We start from the raw sequence: 20,077 nt of genomic DNA, 5'->3' as shown, positions 1-20,077 counted from the left end.
TCTGATGATGTAATTAGTAGGAAGTAAAAGTCTAACAGGCTTTAGCAGTGGACTGCCTAATGATTGCAACTACACAAAAAATAAAGGGGCACTTCCATTAACTATCATTTCTACACTAACTGCTAATACCTTGTTAACAAACCCAAACAACTGAAAATGGGTAGGTATCGTTCCAGTAAGACTGCAGTCTGATGGCACTTACTAAGCCCCATTGAACACAGAAGGACTTGTATCTGAGTATGTATGCATACTGGTTGGGCTCCATGTTTTGCATTCAGCCATTTTCTACAAAAAGAGAAGAAGAAGAAGAAATAAAACTTCAAAAGAAATCTCAATAAAGAAAGACTTTATTGTGGTTGTTTCTTTATTCCTCCCAGAGCAATGACATTTTCTTCTAGAAACTTGTTAGTATAAAAGGAACTTTTAAACATAAAACAAATGCAGAATAAAAAGGCACGGTCCTCTGCCTATATGATAAAAAGCTACAATTTTCCTAATAATTATCACTGAATTCTTGTCTGATGAAGAGATAGCACTTAAAAGATAACAAGATTTTGCTATTTGCTTTAATATACATATAGCTAAATGTACCGTATATATACATGTGTATTATATATATAATAAATATAATATAGATAAATGAAGTAGTAGTCAGCAAAATCAAAGCAACATAAATCAACTCTATTAGAATATAGCATGAGTTTTTGTTCTGGCAAACTGTGACCTGTGACCCTTACATGATCTGAGAACTTGTTTTTGCTGAAAATGCAGACTTAACTGCAGACTTACTGGGAAGTAAGTCCTATTGAAATCAGGTGGACCGATTTCCAAGTAAACCCATTTCTGACTGGGCTATAAATGTTTAATTTTTGAAATAATGTCAATATCCAGCTTAATACTTCACTAGCAGTTTGACACGGTGTTCAAAATACAGCAACAACATTACAGAATGTGGTAGTGTTCTGTGTGCTGATGCCTGTATGCACTCATTTTTTTAATGTATGCATGTATAGAGAAATATATATTCAAACCTTTAAAACTATTCAGCATTGGTTCAGCGGATAACACTAAATAGGTAACTGAAGATTGATGAGCAGTTTTGTGACAGACGTGCTACTTGAAAAATAAATGTTAAGTTCATCATAGTTTTCCGTACTAAGCACTGCACTTTTCTGTCTTTGATCTCAGCGTTGTGACTACTACAAAGAAATAAAACCTTATCTTACCTTTTCCAGCATCTACTGCAGAAGACCTCAATAATGCATAAGAACATCTGGAAGTACGGTAATTTCAGCTATCAGAGATAAGAATTGACACAGAACAGGTAAAACCTACAAAGACCTTGTGTTGAAATGAGCTGATTAAGGATGGGTAACTTAAAACATTGTGTGTATAGTATTTTCATGCTTGCTACATCTTGCAATTTTATATGAAGAAAAAAAAATGGAGAATGACAATTATGTCTTCTTTTCCATCGATTTTAACAGCTTGATTAGTTTGGAGCAGTATTCTGTTTTTCTGTATAAAGGTAGAGAAATAACTGTAAATATCTTGCCATATACATCTATTTAGAGTTAACTGTGAGTTCATAGAGGATACATGGGCATAGTAAACAGGTTTTGAAATGACAATTTTTTACTGGTTGCAAGTGCTAATTGCTAGTTTCTCAAGGGTATAGAATTAATCACCTGCTAGATTTACAGTCTCTAGGTTGAGACCTGAGGATGGAAGCAATAAGAAAAGCTCTTGAGGGACATATCATATGGCGAGTCTAAATATCAGTCTCTATGCATATGTAAATTGGCAGCAAAGTTTTTTCAAAGCTCAAGTATGCTAATTTCAAACAGGCAAGACTAAAGCTAGCTTTTAGCAGCTGTTTAACGTCTGCCTGTGGGTGGTAGAAAGAGCTTAAAATACAAGCAAACAGTGGTGCATAAGTAATTAAGCAACATTTTGCTGGGCATAAATAATTCTGTTTATATTGCTCTTTTGAAGAGTGTAGAATACAAAATAACAGATCAAGTGCACCTTTAGTCACTAGAGGTTAGCTGCTTTTCCTCTCTACCTTTCCTTTGGTTTCATATTTTAAGGAAGAACCAGATGCAGGTTAATGTTGTTTTTTCTCTGTCATTTGTACACACAGAAACTTCATTTATCATTAAAGTGAAACCATTCCTTTATACAAAGTTTTAAAAGTGTACTCTACTTGTAGTTCAACTACATTTCCTGTAATGTACATTTCCTAATACACTTTATCTTTTAGTGGGATAAAACACATATAAAGCACACCTATATACCTAATAAGCATACCAAAAATTGATAATTATAATAGATATGTCTTTTTCAAAGAAAGAAAGAAAGAAAGAAAGAAAGAAAGAAAGAAAACCTGGTGTGAATCTGCTCAACTCTTTTCAAGGTCATAAGCCTGTTGATAGTCCATAAAACAAAATAGCTTCCTTTGGTTGTTTTAAATAATTTAAGTGATTACTTGCATTAAAATAGTAAGACAGTCGTCCTTATGATGTGCTCATAAAAATGAGTATTAAGTTATATGGATATCTTCAGAATGTTCATCTACAATTGATAGCTTATTCTAGCCTAGAGAAAGTAACTAAAATCTGGGAAAACCTAAATAAGTATGAAATACCTACTTGAGTCAGTAAAAAACAACAACAACAACAAAACCCCCTTAAAACTGACCCGGAGCGAGATGAAAGATTTAATATGATTTTGCAACATCTTCTCTGGAAAACAGGATTATAGGTACTGGCTGTGATAAATGTCGGGTTTTAAAAGTTTGATTTCGATTAAATGTTAATGGTTGAAGGAATTAACAGTTAAAAGTAATAATGGCTAAAAAAAGAAGAACCTGTCAGTATATGTGTATGCTATGTTGGTATTTTGAAATTAAATGGAATGACCATCATATACAGATAGCATATCTGTTTTTTCTAGTATTGCTCTAAGTCTTGTGTTGACCAGGGGTGGCTCTGAAGTTGGATGAAGGAGATTTTCCAGTGACTGCAATACACTCAGATGTCTTATGAATCTGTAAGTCTGCAAATGTAGCTTTGCGCAAATATTAACCTCTGCCAGGCTTTCTCTACATTTTTCAGCCTCTTCTCCAGCTGCATGGGGACTGATTTAGCAGCAGTGCCTTGGCTGTGTGAAGACACAGGCGGCATTCCCACCCCAATGTTTTGTCTTGTCTTCTCTGTGGAGTATCTGCTGTCCATGGCTGTGCCTAAGATTGGGTTGATTCTTCCACATCTGTTTATTATGCATGATGACATCAGCATGGTTCAATAGAAACTGAAAAGCACTGTTAGACCATGTAGAAGCTTGAATGTTCCCATATGTGCTTCACATTCTAGGGGCGGGGGGAAATTAGCAGTTTGTGCATTTATAATACAAAGACACAAAACATTCAGACATACAAAGCTGCCTTATACCAAGCTGGTCCCTCTAGCTCAATAACCATCTGTCTCAGTCCTGTCTACACTGACTGGCAGTGGCTGTCCAAGGTTTCAGGCAGGAGACTTTCCTAGCCCTACTCAGAGATGCCAGGGATTGAAGCTGGGACCTTCTGGATGAAAAGCAGATGCGGAGGCTCTTTTCATGAGCAGCCAAGACCAGGCTAGGGCAGCTAAACCCGGGCTTGGCTGCCCGTGGGAGCTGCTGGGAGCTGACTGGCTCCCTGTGGCACTTTGGGGGCAAACCCAGCTAAGAGGCCAGCCTCTTAAATGAGGTTAAGGGAGGGAGCACTCCCTCAACCCCATTTACCTGAACATGGGTCAGTGCCGGCGCTGCAACACTGACAGGGCCCTGCCTGTTGCAGGGGGGAGATCCCCACAATGTACTGTGCACTTGTGGGATTGTGGGATTTCCGGGCTCCAGGATGACACATCCCGATCCCTGCACCTCTGTGTGCCCAGACACCCACCTGGCGAGTCTGTGGGGAAGGCCAGCTTCTGCTGCCTTCCCTGCCACCCACCCTCCAGTCCTCTCATGCGATCGTGAGAAAGGGCTCGATCGATCACTGAGCTACAGCCCCATATAATGCTTAGATGGAAGCATGTCTGAGTTTTCAGACGTGATATATCAACCTTTCCATGGATCTTCTTTGTTGGCCAGCTAGCAGCATTGTTTCCAAGTTGTACAGTGCTCTTAAAACAGAATTCCGCACAATCAAAAACTATATTGTTCAAAGCTGCTAACATATAATTTGACATGTGAGCTAAAAAGGCTGTGGACAATGTTATCATGTGAGCAACATGCTGGATTATCTGATTCATTTATATGGCAGAATCTTGCACATGAGGGGCTTTTGGCTTCTTCTTCTTCTTCTTCTTTTTTGCACCAGTTCCACAATGATTATTGTAACATTGTACAAATATAAATGAACTAGCTGATCTGGCACAGAGCATCTGCACCCCTGGACCCCTAGTCCCCCCACCCCGCCACTTTGCCTGCCTGCACCTCATTCTTCCCTGCCACCCGTCTTCTTCCCCCACCCGCAGCTGCCACCTTCTTCTTCTTTCCTGCCGTTCGTGGCTGCCAGTCGCAGCCGCTCATCTCTGGCTGCCCATCTGCCAGGCTCGCCTGCCGGTCGCAGCTGCTCCGCCTGCCCGCCTGCTGTTCGCAGCTGCCTCTCTGCTGGGCCTGCCTGCTGGTTGCAGCCATTCCGGCTGCCCACCTGCTGGGGCCACTCGCCTGTCTGCCTGTCTGCTTGTCTGCCAGACAATTGCCTGTCTTCTCCCTGCCCCCCCCTACGGCCAGCCATTCCCTGGGCTACAGCTTCTCCACTCCCCTGTGGTCCCCTTTGCTAACTGGCAGCTCTCTCGTGAGAGCTGCCACACATGGGATTAGCGACAGGTACTCCTAAGAGAATTACATATATAGATAGTAGGAATGTGCTAATAGGTTCGACATCAAACATGTTTGATGTTGAACCAGTTCGGTTTGACAGTTTGGGGGGTTCTTGAGTCAATTTTTTATTTTTTTTAGTACCCCCTCGGGGGGGTGTCCATCAAGGTTCTTCCTCCCGCCCTGGCCTTCCTCATGGCAAAAATCACCCAGTCTGGCTGTTCAGCCCTTTCTGAGCCTTTCCACAGGAGCAGCAGCTATTTTGGGGGTCACCACGCATGCACAATGGGCCCGTGTGGCCGGGTCATGACTTTTCTTGGCCATTTTAAAAACTGACTCATGAATCCAACCGAACTGGACCCAGTGGGGGCGGGGTTCAATAGGGGGCAAAACTGAACTGGCCCGGTCCTGTTCGAACCGAACTGGTTAGGGTTTTGTGCACACCACTTATTATTATTGTGCACAAAACCAGCTGGTTTTGTACACACCCCTTATTAATACTCTTATCCACTTTCAAGTCCATCATGGAGACTATGAACTCCTATCCCATTCTTGAGTAATTTTGTTCATACGTCCACTGGTCAGACAAGAGTTTTCATGTGGTTGCCTGATCACATTGCTATCTGAATAGCATGATCTCCAACCCTATTTTGAAGCAAAAGAATAGTGTGCGTTAATTGGGTCAGCCTGTGTGTATCTGATGTAACATTGTCTGCTTGGTGGAACAGAGGAGCGCATGCAAGCCTGGTGAATTATGTACTGGGTCAACATCAGAAGCCTGGATCACACAATCAGCAGCAGGGGCAGAGCCACCATTGGGCAAACGGATTCAAAGCACTTGGGCTGCCTCCCCCAGGGGCCGTGCCTCGTGGCCCCAGACACCCCTCCACATATGATGTTAGATGTGGCGGGGCATTATTTCACTCTCAAATGGGGCCACTGTGTTGGCAGTGTGGCAGGAATGGCTCTCCCTGTCTTTAAAAGCAGGGGGAGTCACTCCAGCAGCACAGGCTGATTTCAGTCTTAAACATGGCACGTGGCATTGGGCAGGGCGGGCCAATCTCCCTTCCAAACGGGGCTATGCGGCCCCGTTTGGGAGGGAGACCACATCCCTGCACCTGACGTCAGATGCGGGGGCATGGCTAGCAGCCGAACATGGCGTCAGACGCAGGGGGTGGGGCCAGGGGGCCATGGCAGCGGCCAAACATGGGCCACCACCAGCCTCCCTCCGCACCTGATCAGCAGGATCAAGTGACAAAGTTTTTCCTGGATTGTATCATGTCAGGCAAATAGATAGTAGTATTTCATTTCCCTGACATCCTATTTATTTTTCATATCCAGGGAGTTTTATTTGTTGGCGAGCATTTTTTAATTTAAAAAAACATGCAGATCTCACCTGTAGACTGAAGCTATACAGTCTGGGAAAACTATACGGATACTACTAAATGTATGCATTGGTCCTGATTTTTTTGGTGACATAGGGCTGAATTACATGATCTATTTCACCTACATGCTAGTAGCACTAAGTGCCATAGTGGTGCACACAACCATCATGTGGGGAAGCAAAGCTGTACATAGATGGAACCAGTAGCGATCTCCACAATTGCGGCAGCACGTTTTCTAGCCGCTGTGGCTGTGGGAAATTCTGTGGTTGCATCCAAATGATGCCCAGTTCACAGTTAATTTTCTCCATATCTCAGTCATGGGTCAGAATTACTCACGTGGGCCTGGAAGTATGCAGCTGTGTGTCATCCCCTACTATCAGAGGAGGAGTCCAAAGACACATAGAATGAGAATAGCAACCACTCCCAGAAACCTCAGAAGTTATTATCTTGGGAAGGGAACTCCAGGAGCCAATAATGCCTTCACATGCATGGCCTGAGGAAGTAGCCCTGCCCCCTCCTCTGACTCCGAGGACTGCTCCTCAGACCTCCTGGCAATAGCAATGCTATTTCCATCCCATGCTGAATTGGCAACCCACTTCCAGCACCTTGCCTCTTGCACAGGGCACATGTAGGCATATAAGAGTTGTTGGAGCTATGAAGGATAAACATGACATTCGGATTTTAATTTGGAACCATTTCAAGTGCCCTTAGCTGTAAAGGTCCCCTCCACTCCACAAATAGTATGCAAGCAATGTTAAGTAAATCTAGAATAGTGGTTCCTCAGTGCAATAGAAAAAAAAAATCAATGTTCTGTAGTCATTCCATTGATTACCATGAGAGTACATAGTTTGGGGGTTGCATTTTAAGATAAGAAGAAACAGCACTTTTTCCTTGAACAGAACACAGATTTGTCAAATAGAATAGTATGCCCAGGAACATCTGAGTACCCAGAATGTTGGGGGCAATATGCTAAATCATTGTAAACCGCTTAGAGAGCTCCGGCTATAAAGCGGTATATAAATGTAAGTGCTATTGCTAAGTGCTATTGCTATATCTGGGTTCCGATTTCCCCCCTCTATTTGTTTACTCTCCCTTATGGTTTTATTTTAAATAAATAAATATAATTACGTGAGTCTGACTCCAGCTAAGCAGTTTCTTTCATCTTATATACACACAATCAATTTACATAATAACCTAAACCTGAGCTGAAGATGATATAAATTGAATTCACGCATTAAAAATTTGTTCTTTACTAACACAAAGGAGGAAATGTTCTTGCTTAAACTTTGCACTTTCCAGAATTTTAAACTAAGCCTGTAAACTTTAAAAGAATTGGAAAGTTCATATTTCTCTTTATTGGAGAAGTATTTTACATTTGCCTGGGTAAATATTTTACTATGATGAAAGGAATCTGATTAAAATAAAGTTCTCTACCTCTAATGCTATTAACTTTTGAAGAACATTAAATCATATGTCCAGTAAGCTGACGTGTGTGCATCCAGTTAGTTTCTTTCCGTGTTAGAAACAGATCTCTGAGCAACAAAAACCTTTTATATTAAAGCACCATTTGGCTACCATTCCTACTGTGGCAGAATTTACTTCTCTTCTGAAGAGTTTCATTATCCCATGAGTTTAAAGACAATAGTACATTATATAGAGAGCCAATAAATCAATTAGCCTTAACAGCCGGCGTTCAGGAAATGCATTTATTCTCTTCGATGAAAACACAGCTTTTTTTCCTTGTCGCCATACTTCATACTGTTAAGGTCAATTTTTCATGTGGAAATTAAACCCAGTGTCTGAAAAATTGCTTGCAAATTTCATAAAGAGGAAAAAATGTGCTTATTAATGTAAGATTACAAGTTTGTTTTATTTGTAATTATCCATCTTAAGAGTAATTGAGATTCCAAACAGCAGCTAATAGCCTAACTGTCTCAAATTACTACTTGTCTGTAATGTTACCTTGCCAAATATCAGTGAGCTTTTCCATTTTGCAACACAACTGTGAAAGCCTGGGTCATTTTGAAACAATTAATTGAAAGAGGTGATTAATAGCTTAATAATGTGTTGCTCTGTTTAAGATGTGCAAAGAACACATGTAAGGAAAGAATGTGTAGTTTTGTATCCTAAAGCATAACCTTCCTAATTGAAAAGCCAGTGGTATGTGTTACTGCTACTCTGGGATTGTATTTTGAGTCTCCTTGTTTGATCTGCTCAGAGCAAATGTGTAAATCTCTAACATGTGTTAATTTAACACTTCTGAATATTGCTGGCTACGTGATTTCAAGGAGCATAAAGTTTATGATGGCATAGAGCACACCAGGCCAAGTAAAAGTAATAATCACACTTAGATCAAATAAAGTGCACGACAGATGTAAAGACATTAATTACTCCATACAGTCTTGCCATGTAGGTAAGAGTTATTGTCACCGTCACAGAGAAGAGGAAACTGATACAAAATGGTGATGTGGCTCTTCATCAGCGCAACGAATTGGTGGCAGAACATGGTTAGAATTCATGTGTTCTGTCTTTACAGTTAAGTTTCATTGTCTTGCAAAAGTCATATGACTTAAAGCACTATGCAGTGTCTGTCTCACTTTGGCCACCTGCTTCTTTTCTCACGAATGTTTCATATACAGTACCAAGCATTTCTCATTGCTGGACTAAGATCATAGGGCAGCATTTTCTCAGTAGTTGTAGTACTAGAAAATTCTCTGCAGCATTTTGTCCAAGTACTCATGGCTTCTGTGGAAGAGGTCCAGCAGTGATGGAGATGGGATCATTGTCTTGGACAAACTGCAAAGTATGCCCTGTTGCCATTAGGACCATCTATCCACAAGGTAAGTGTGGTGCAAGACAAAGTGAGAATGAGGTATGACAAAAGCAAGCAAGCAAGCAAGCAAGCAAGCAAGCAAGCAAGCAAACAAACAAACAAAAAACAACCAAGCCAGGTTACAGCATAATATGTGAATACAGTGTGCCAGGCAATGTGCTTCTTGGGGAAGGCCTCCAGACTGCCCTGAAAATTATTCTGCAAAGCCCAACTAGCTTCTTCGTGGGGTGGAGGAACCTAGAAGTTCTGGAGCAAGTGGGCAGAGTCACTGGATAAGGCTATGTCAAGCTTACCAATTTATTGTTTATAGCATTTATATCTAAATAAATAGATATAAACACCTGAGAATAGATATAAACACCTAACACCTGTGTCCATGGGGAATTTATACAATCTAAAATACAGGGCACAAAATTTAAAACCAACAAGATAATTAAAAGCAATACAAACATTGTAAAATAAATTAAACAAAACAGCTAGGCCCTACCCTGGGTTGCCGCCAGATGAGCTGGTGACAATGATAGACTGACTTCCCCAAGAAGCACATTGCACGGTACACTATATTCCAGGGGCATAGCTACGGGACAGGGGGTCTGTGTTTGCCCTTCTCGCTGGCGACCCCTTGGAGTGAGGGACATAATGAAGAAAATAAGGAAGGGTGGAGCTGGGGGGGCCCTCAGGAGCTGGGTGGCTTGGGTTCTTTGAACCCATCCTCTCAATGATAGCTACAGCCCAGCTGTATTCACATATTCTGCTGTAACCTGGCTTGTTTTTTGCTTTTGTCATGCCTCATTCTCACCTTGATCTTTGTAAGGAGTAAAGACTTATGAATAAGAAGTTTCTTAAATACTCTAGACCTAAGCCATTAAGGGCTTTATCACTTTACCAGCTGGGAAAGAATATTGGTTCAAGGCCCAGCATCCCTCACAATAGCCTCAAGGACAAGACATGTTGTAATCTCCAGTTGCTCATATTGTTCCCCAGAATTTGTGCCTTTTGGCATGCATATCTAGTATGTAATTGTTTTGTTAACCATTTCATTGTCGATAACAATAGTTATATGGTATGTGGAAGCACTGAATTAGCCAGGTGGATTGGTGATCACGAGGAATAATAACTCTCTGGTCTGAAACATGGTGTAAAGATGGTGATGAGGAGAGAGGTGGCAGCACCTAAATGGTTTGTGACTAAGGTATTTAAAGAGCCACATGATCCTGCCTGTCCACTGAGGTCTTTGAGGGAGGCTCTGTACTTTATCCCACACCTTCATAGTTGCAATTGTTAGGAACGTGCAAGCAGCCTGTATTGCTCAGGCTGTAGAATTCCCTTCCCTGGGAGGCTGTCTGGCCGCATCTCTGTCAATCTGTCAGCACCTAGTGAAGTTCTACCAGCTCAGTTGTCACCTCTGCACCCAAATTATGTTTGGTATAGATAGATGAGACGGATTGCTTACTGTCAGTTTCTGCTCCTGTTTTTCTGCTCCTGCCTAATAAAATCTACTACTTAAGATTTTATTGGTGCTGTTAATTGTTCAAATCTTTTTATTGCATTGTTGCTTTATTTTTGTGTGTGGTGAATCAAGCATTTTTTTTTCACGTGGAAAGATGCCCTATAAATGGAAAGTCAGTCTATAAATGTTAATGTAAATATGTAAAAAAGCTCCCACCTTCTGCCTCCCCTAAATGGCACCACTGTAGTTTCTTTGGCTGGGATCCTTGAACTCTGCTCATGCAACAGGGCTTCCCCATCCTCTCCTCTCCATTGCACTCCCTTGGGCCTCCTGAAAAGCCACCTTGAGGGTTGGAGGCCCCTTAGAATTGTGAATGATAGGGCTTGGAGGAGGCATGAATTGATGGTAACTGGCAGGAGGGGGAGGGCACCATGTGTATATTGAAGTGCTTTCTCACTTGAATTACGCATTGTTCTCTCCGACCCAGAATTTTTATCTCTAGATTAAGTGGCTAAAGAAAGAGGGATGAGAAATAATTCTGTATGAAGTAGCTGCTGGTTATGTGCTTATAGTAGATATGGAAGTACTAAGCCTCTGAGTATGTTTTCTGTACACAAGAATTTGCTGGAAGCCAAAGTAGATGCCCAGTATTTGTACTAGGTACTATTGAGAAAATTCCTTCATGTATGTTTATTATGTTATCAAGAATTAAAACTCAGGTTTTGCAAACTAGTCATTTTGTGATGTTTTAAACCTCGGCTTTATCATTCCAATGGATAATTTCTCATATATATATATATTCACACACACACACAAATAGATATATGCAAATCAGCACTTGCACTGCTCCCCGCTTAGCTTAGGTGCAGGGTTATTAACCACAACCCTAAGACATTGCAGCTACTTTCCCCTAAACAGCTTAGTTTTCTAAGTGCTCTATGAAGTATTCAGCCTTCAAAGAACTGTATACACTTTCAGAATATCCTTTTGAATATTAAGGGGGAAATTCCAAAATGCCTCTTTGGCAAGGTTGCGGGAAGAAGATAAATCTGGGTTCTTAAAATTATGACAGACAGTAAATTAGTTTACCAAAAGGCTGAGTTCTGCAGCATAGAACTGTCATGAACCAAAGCCCAGATTTTATTTCTAGAAAGACAGTAGCAACCTTCTAATTTAAGCTTTGGGAAAACCAATAGGCCTGATTCTCACTGAAGCCTTGAGGATCAGCCCTGTTCCAGCACACAGTTTCTTAGCAGTGTTGATGTTTCTTTTTGAAGTAGCTGCTTAATAATAATAATAATAATAATAATAATAATAATAATAATATGTGCAGTACAATAATTAAATTAAAAAGAACAAATAGGTTTACATTCGTAAAACACACACACGACAATTGAGGGAAGTTGCTGTTACTATGTGATTTGCCTTTTGTTCTCAGAACTAGCAACTGAGTCCTTTTGTCTCCACTGGGCCATGTAACATAAGATCAAGTGAACTTCTAGGTACTATTGCAACACAAAAAGCCTCACATTTTGCAACACAAAAAGCTTCTGGACACACGAACCATCCCCCCGCCATACAAAATTAATTCAGCCAATTTCTTTCACTAAGTGCCCTTTTCTGACTTCATAGTCAATAATCTGTTTCTTAACATTTGAACAAACTGTACAGCCAAGCCATTGAAGGCTGGATGTATGTCATCCTGGTTAAGCATGCGATTTTGCTTGAACTCCTTGGATTCCATTAAATGGCTGATCAAACAATGGAGTATTATAACTGACCATATGCTTTGAGATTATCCTCCAAGAGATTCCCATTATCTTCCTTCTTTCCTTGGCAAGCAAAGTGTAGAACCACAGTGATATGTACCAATGTTGTAGAAATTATAGAGGCTGGCTTCAGACATAACTTGAAACATGGCAGAGGTTTGAATTTGTGATCATCCGAATGCATGAAGCCACAGTTTCATCACCCAACTGCAGCTTCATTTTCACCTACAAACCTGAATTTGAACCTTCAATTTGTAGTGAGTTTCACCACTGAACTCAGGTTCCAAAGGGCCATTGTTTTGTCCAAATCCTCTCACTGCTGTAACCTAGCTTTTGTGCTCTGGCTCCTCCCAAAACCATAGAGAGGGCAGCTCAGAGCAGCCCAGAAATTGGTCAGCTCTATTCCAGCCATGTTTCTCTCTGGCCAGCCCTAGGACCTGTTGCCCTGCCTAGGGATGTGCAAGCCAGCTCCAGCTTGAGCCGGCTCACACTTGAACTGTCCCAGCTCAAGGGCTCGCCGAGGGCTCATTCAAGCCAAACCCGCTGGCCCAGGGCCAGTTTGTTTTTTTTGCGGCGGGGGGATGGCAGACTCACCATCATTGCCGGGCTCTGGGGGGTGCTGTCATGGCCGAGGGTGGTCTCCTGATGTCCCCCCTCCCCTTGCTGGCCTCCCCCAGTCATATTTGGCCTGTTATGGGCCATTTTGGGCCTGTTATAGGTCTCTATGCAGTTGTGGTGGCCATTTTGGAGGCCACCACACATGTCCAATGGTCATCTGCATGGCCAGGTCATGACCAGGTCTTTCTTAACTCTGCTCACCCAAATCCTCTCTAAGCAGAAGTGGACTGGACTCCTTGGAAGTCTGGAAAGGTTGAGTGGAGAGAAGAAGGTACAGAGTATAAGTTCTATTATTAACCAGAGACACCAGGAGCTCCACATCAGCGTGGCCCCCAATAGTTGGAAGGCCTACCTTATGAGAATGCAGTCCAACTGAGAGCTGAAGCACATGATTCCTCTGTTTTTCTCCGGTGGACTGGTCCTCTCATGAGGGCCATCCCCGGCTGGCAAGTAGGCATGGGGACAAGAAAGTGTGGGGCTTGCTGGACTGCTTGGCCTGGGTCTGCAAGTCCAAAAGTATCCTTCGTCACAGTGGACCAAACCCCGGGATTCTTTGCCTGCCTTACTATACATATTCCCTCCTAGGTAGTCATCATGATCCCTTTCTGGAATTACAGAAAACTACTGCCCCTCGCCATCTCCCAGTATCAATAAATGTGCTTGTGCAAGACTGCACTGGGCACCCCGTCTTGAAGATCACTGCCAATGGTTGCTGCTTTACTGATGTCCTGATACCTTGCCCACAGTCTGGTGATGCATATGGTATAGAGCTTGCTGGAATGCAGGCTCAGCAAAGCAGGAAAAGGCAGAGGCCCAGAAGCTAGGTGTTGGGAAACTGCGGTTGAATAATTGTCTGTGGGATGATTCCCAGTTTCTCAGATTAACCAAAGGTTCATCTACCTGAGGTTTCACTCTATGTTCCAACAGGCCCAGAGAATCATTCTGATGAGATGTTCATGACAATGTTTAACCTTGCAAACTACGGGCAAAGTTTCAGTTGGGTTATTTAAATTTGCCATGAAGCTCCTTTTCTTTCAACTAAACTTCTAATTCATATCTCCCTTTGGTATGTAAAATAGCTCTGTATTGGGGAAGGGCTGCCGCTAAGGGAGGAACTACAGTGCAGTGGTAGAGTACCTGCTTTGCATGCACAAGGTCCCAGGTTCAATCCCCCGCATCTCCAGATATGACTGGGGAAGACCTCTGTCTTAAATTCTGCAAAACCACTGCCAGTCAGTGCAGACAATACTGAGCTAAATGGACCAGTGGTCTCCCTCCGTATAGGGCTCCATATGTTCTTGTGCACAATGTTTGAGACATGGCTGCTATATGAATGGGACTTGGAGAAGGCACCCCCAGTGTGTTAGTTCTGTGATATACATTTGCTGCCATGATTCTCTTACCTGTGTTAAATATGGACTTCATACTTTGTTTCCTTGCTTATATCAGGATTGCATAGATTACAAGTTCATGCTTTAATCCAGAGCTGGGGCTGCCCTTCCATGAGGCAGGGTGAGACATAGGAACATAGACGCTGCCATATACTGAGTCGGACCATTGGTCCATCTAGCTCAGTATTGTCTACACAGACTGGCAGTGGCTTCTCCAAGGTTGCAGGCAGGCATCTCTCTCAGCTCTATCTTGGAGATGCCAGGGAGGGAACTTGGAACCTAGATGCTCTTCCCAGAGTGGCTCCATCCGCTAAGGGGAATCTTACAGTGAATCCCCCAAAGGGAATCTTAAGGAGCATCTTACAGTGCTCACACTTCTAGTCACCCATTCATATGAAACAGGGTGGACCCTGCTTAGCTAAGATGACAAGTCATGCTTGCTATCACAAGACCAGCTCTCTTCCTCTAGACCAGCTTTCTTCCTTCTTCTCTGAGGCAACTGAGACAGTTGTCTCAGGCACAGGTGAGGGGAGGGGGTGAGGAAATTACAAGTTCTAGGCCTCTGCCACCACAGGAGCGACCCACTGTCCACTGCTGCTCTTATTCCATGTATTTTCCCCTGTACACTCTGCTGGAGTACACCTCTTCTTTGCTCCTACTGACTTGAGCTAGAAATGGCCCTTCCACCACTGCCTAACATGGTGGCATACCCTGAGAGTGCCGTAATGCCGCTGCTGCTTCTTCAACAGCATGGCCTGAGAATTCTGAGCACCCACCCTAATTGGGGAGTGTGTTTTTGCTCTTTGCCACAGGCAGCAAAATCTCTTGAACCATCTGTGATCCAGAGACTCAAATGTACTGTGATAGTCACATAGCACTCTTGCACATGAGATCCATATGCATTTTAGTGGAGAAAGCAGAAGAAAGGAGAAGAAAGCACTTTGCTTTGCCACTGAAAAGAGGAACTCTCTGTGTGCATCGGAACTGCCGGCCGATAGGAAATCACTGAGTAGAATTAAAATCTGTTTTTGGAATGTTTGTCTCACCCAGTTCTCCATGTCTTATTTGCCCATCAGATTCTCCATTGGTAGTTGAATTCCTTGCTGAGTTTTGATTTCACAGAGAAGCAAAGGCCGGCATTTCAAGCATGCAGTAGACATTATAGAAATATATATTCTGGGGCTGAATAAAGATGTCAATCCGATGGTCTGTTATTGAGGTAAAAGGTCATCTATATAAACATTGGTGAGATTTCCTAACAGCCTCCTCTCCAAACCAAACGGAGGGCCTCTTTATCTATTTGCTCATAATTCTTTTCAAGTGCTGTGAACAAACGAGATGCAAATAGAGCTGGTCTTTCCCAACTGTCAGCCTGAGTGCACTGCATCATCTCTTCATGACATGGGGGTGAGGAATTGCAAAGGAAGTTCTCGGCCACCAATAACAGAGAGATGCTGGCTTTCTTTCAGGGGAGCTGTACAAACAGGCATCTGATGCTTCTGCAAACCCGACTGTAGCAGCAAAGATGGATGCTGTTGATCATATTGCCAGCTTTTGTAGGGAGCATCAGTGAAATACATGGCATCCTTATTTGCTTAAGCTAAAATTTAAAACTGCCTTTCCTTTAGAAATGAAAAATAAGGTGGTTTACGGAGCCCTCTCCCCAAGCAATATACAAATCACAAATAAAACAGTCCCTTAAAACCAATTATATCATTGTCATTAACATTTAGCATGGCCCTCACTGCTTCTCTTCATGTGGTGAAAACAGCTTTTGTCCCTTTCCTGGGAGAAGAGTTCTCTAAGGCAGGGCTTCCTAATCTTGAGTCCCAAGGTGTTGTTGGACTACAACTCCAATCATCTCCAATCACACTGGCCTTTGGGTCCCAACAATATCTTGGGACCCATTATTAGGAATTCCTGCTGTGAGCTGTACATGTCATAGGCTGTTCAGAGCTTTTCAGGCTAACCCTAACAGCCCCTTTAAATTGTCCATGCGTGGACGTTAACTTGAAGTCAATGCAGACTTTTTAGTGCTGGTGCATACTTGACATCCCACTTCTACAAGGAGGTGAGCTGCTGCATTTTACACTAGGAACACGTATGCAGTCTGGGGGTGCTTCTGCATCCATAACTCTCCCTGGCGTCCCAGGTTGAGGTGTTGGCCAGAGGTGCTTTCTACCAGCTTCAGCTGATATGCCAGCTGCATTCATTTCTTGAGATAACCTCAGAATAGTGGTACATAAGCTAGTAACCTCCAGACTTAACTACTGCATTGCACTCTATGTGGAGCTGCCTTTGTGCATAGTCCAGAAACTGCAGTTGGTATAGAATGCAGCAGCCAAGTTGGTCTCGAAGTCATCTTGGAGAGACCATTTTACTCCTATAACTAAAAGAGCCACACTGACTGCCAATAAGTTTCTGGCCAAAATACAATGTGCTGGTTATAACTTATAAAGTCCTAAACAGCTTAGGCCCTGGGTATTTAAGAGAACGTTTTCTTCGCTATGAACCGCATCGGCCATTGAGATAATCTGGAGAGGTTCATCTGCAGTTGCCACCAGCTCCTCTGCTGGCTACACAGGGATGGGCCTTCTCTGTTACTGCCCTGAGACTCTGGAATGCACTCCCTGCTGTAATAAGAGCCTCCCCATCTCTGACAACTTTAAAAAAGTATCTAAAGACTTATTTTTTCACCCAAGCTTTTTAACTGTACTGTGCGTTTTAAATTGTTTTAATGCCTTCATTTTTAATCTATTTGATGTTGTTGTACCCAGAGATGGAAGTTTGGGGCAGTCTACAAATTTGAAAAATAAACAAATAAATAAAATAGAAATGGATGTAAGATATTTTAGTTTAAAAGGCCCCTGCAAGGATGTCACATCAGCCTACAGGTGTTTCAGTCTGTGGGTGGATTTGACTGATTAACAACCTACTGTAATTTACCAGCTATAGCAGCTTCACTGAAAGGCACTGCACAGACACCATAGTGGTGGGGGAGGGAAACCCCTTTGATTACGATGATATGTGGACTTTCTGTGTCCAATCAGATTCATTGTTAGTCTTCCTCAACCATTGGTATTCAGTGTCTCTTCTGTTGCCTTATCAGTCTCAGCTGTTTAGAAAATTAGGAAGCTATTAGGCAGTGAGATGCAGTGCTTTGGGGTTACCATGTAAAATGGTGACAATCAACCACTTATTAAGGAAACTTGGAGTTGGAAGCATAAATGATTTGTTTGCCTTCATTCTAATAGAATGAAGCACAAACTTTGGCCATATTATCAGTATTAGTTCTCAATCTAACATACTCTGAAATTAAAACTGTGAGAATATGATTTGACATTGTATCCAGCTCTTCATGCATTGTCAACTAAATTGTAATAAACAAAGTTATTTTTTAAAAATCAAAATTGAATCGACTTTAAAATAATTGTTTCATTCAAATACACATTTCCATACAAATTGAGGGTTAATTGACAGTGCTTCTCTAACTGCAGACTCATTGATGTGTTGTCTGTTGACCCTTGATTCTCGAAGCCAAGCTAATGGACTTATTTACAATAATATACTATACACACACACACACACACACACACACACACACACACATATAAACTCACTGGAAGGGCTTATAACACAGGCCTGCAGTAGAGTTTCTTCTCATCTGAGCAATGAAAGGGAGGGCAGAGCCTAGCTTGCAACTGTGAGGATAGTACATAGTTCATTCACTGTGCACAAATACAACACAACTGATGTCCATTTTGAAGTACCCCAGGAGGGACCACTCTAGAATGACTGGTTCAAGAACTGCAGATTTTGGCAAACTAGATGAAATGTTAAACACATAGGCACGTCAGCTATAGATGATACATTTCCTGTCCATGCAATTTGAAAGGGCAGTAACCGAGAGTGTGCCTATTGCGATCTTTGGTGGACATCACAATGCCATCCTAGTGCATCCTTCTATCATGGGGGTGGGGGATGTTCATCCAAATGAAAGCTCTATGTACACTTCAAATATTAGTTTAAACAAATATTTGGTGCGTGTGCAGAGTGACCATTCAGATGAAGACCCCCGCCCCCACCCCTGCAAAAAAAGGAATGTGTCGGGAGGGCATCAAGACATTTATTTATTTATTACATTTCTATACTGCCCAAAACTTGTGTCTTTGAACACAGCATAACATCAGCTGAAGATGTTATGACTGGCGTGTTCTCGGCGCCTCTCCTTTATAATTCCGTGGGCAGGGAATGAGTTTTCATAGTAGTCCATAATAATCTCTCTCATTTTCGCCTGCCTGCACTCCTCCTCTGCCAGGGCCTGCCGCCGCTGCCGCCACCGGGCTCCCTGGGAGGGCTGCCGCCCGCTGCCCACTGCCGCCATTATTTCTCGCTGCCGCCTCCTCCTCCCCCACCATCTCCTCCCACCTCCTCGCCACCACCATTTCCCCCCACCACTGCCATCTCCCACCTCCTTCTCCTGGCCGGCAGGGCTTCACCTGCCGCCACTTCCTCCTCTTCCTCTTCCAAGCTTTTCCTTTTTAAAATGACAATTGCAGGATGTGATGGTAATCCAGATTGGGACCAAGATGTGGAAAAGGGGACTTAACCTTCTGCTCTTGAGCTATTTTCCTGCTGAAAATCCCCTCCCAAAGAGAATATTTGCCCCCAAGATACCTTTTGTTGCAATGCCAAATATCTATTTTGGTGGGATAATTGTTGATGGGAAAATGGCATGGGTCCCGTTCCACCTGTGGAGTGTGGTCCTGATCCTGTGGCTGCTATTTTAAAGGGGGGGGTAACCCCCGTGGCTCCTATTTTAAGGAGAGGATAACTCAATGAGGTGTTGAACGTCTCATCCAGTTTGAACTCCAGTCTCCAAATGTGATAACTAACACTATCAATTTGATACACACCTGTTAGCAATCTTCAATGTTAGTAACAGGTGATACACACCTGTTAGCAATTAATATGCTTAGCTGGACTAGCCAGATGCGTGGGGATGCGTGGAACACCGGATGCTAATGGTGGCAGCCAGGAGTGGCAAGGAGAGGCAGGTGGGCGGCTGGAGAAGAAGGAAGTGGTGGTGGGTGAAGCCCCACCAGCTGGAAGGACGAGGTGGGAGGCAGCGGTGGGGGTAAAATGGCGGTGGTGATGAGGTGGGAGGAGGAGGAGGCAGCAGTGGCGAGAAATAATGGCGGTGGACAGTGGTCTCACGAGGGAGCCCAGCAGTGGCAGCGGGCCCAGGCAGAAGAGGCAGGTGGGCGGGCAAAAATGGCAGGGAGGGAGGGAGCCTATCGGGGAGAGAAAGAACTGCTGGGTGGCGGGGAGGGAAAATTACTGGTGGCGAGAGGAGGATGGGGACCTCCAGAATGACGGGGAACGGACTGGGGCAGAAGGGAGGGGGGAAGTGGCGGGGAATGGACTGTGGAAGGAGAACGGAACAGATAGGGGACTGGAGTGGAAGGGAGGGGGGAAGCAGCGGTGAGAAAGCGGTGGAGCCTGGCTGGGCAGAGATAAACTAGCAGTGCAGATGCTATGCACCGTGTCTGCTAGTATATTTTAAAGTATCATAGTTTGTTGAATTCAGTTTGACAGCCGTTGGCGAGTGGTAACTTTCCCTAACACTTTCCAATAGTTACAGTCTTCCTTTTTCTGTCACTTATATATCTAGGATGGCTTGGCGAGGCTTTCCCCCTCACCATTGTGTCAAGACACTGGTGTTATTTTTTAGCAAGCATAAATTAATTAAAAGCAAATCTCAT

At 43.1% G+C, this 20,077-nt stretch overlaps 1 long non-coding RNA gene across 1 annotated transcript in view; it reads left to right on the top strand.

The window, feature by feature from the left end:
* The first annotated feature begins 1,237 nt into the window (after positions 1-1,237).
* LOC128337602 (uncharacterized) overlaps positions 1,238-20,077 on the top strand; it is a 108,706-nt gene continuing 89,866 nt past the window's right edge. Inside the window, exons 1-2 of the long non-coding RNA XR_008312333.1 lie at positions 1,238-1,324; positions 2,956-3,051. This is a non-coding gene — a long non-coding RNA (uncharacterized LOC128337602). The remainder of the gene's footprint in view (positions 1,325-2,955; positions 3,052-20,077) is intronic.

Source organism: Hemicordylus capensis, chromosome 1 (assembly GCF_027244095.1).
Source record: "Hemicordylus capensis ecotype Gifberg chromosome 1, rHemCap1.1.pri, whole genome shotgun sequence".
Classification (NCBI taxonomy): Eukaryota; Metazoa; Chordata; class Lepidosauria; order Squamata; family Cordylidae; genus Hemicordylus; species Hemicordylus capensis.
The sequence above is the reverse complement of the archived record's forward strand: the minus strand, read 5'-3'. Positions and strand labels throughout refer to the sequence as shown.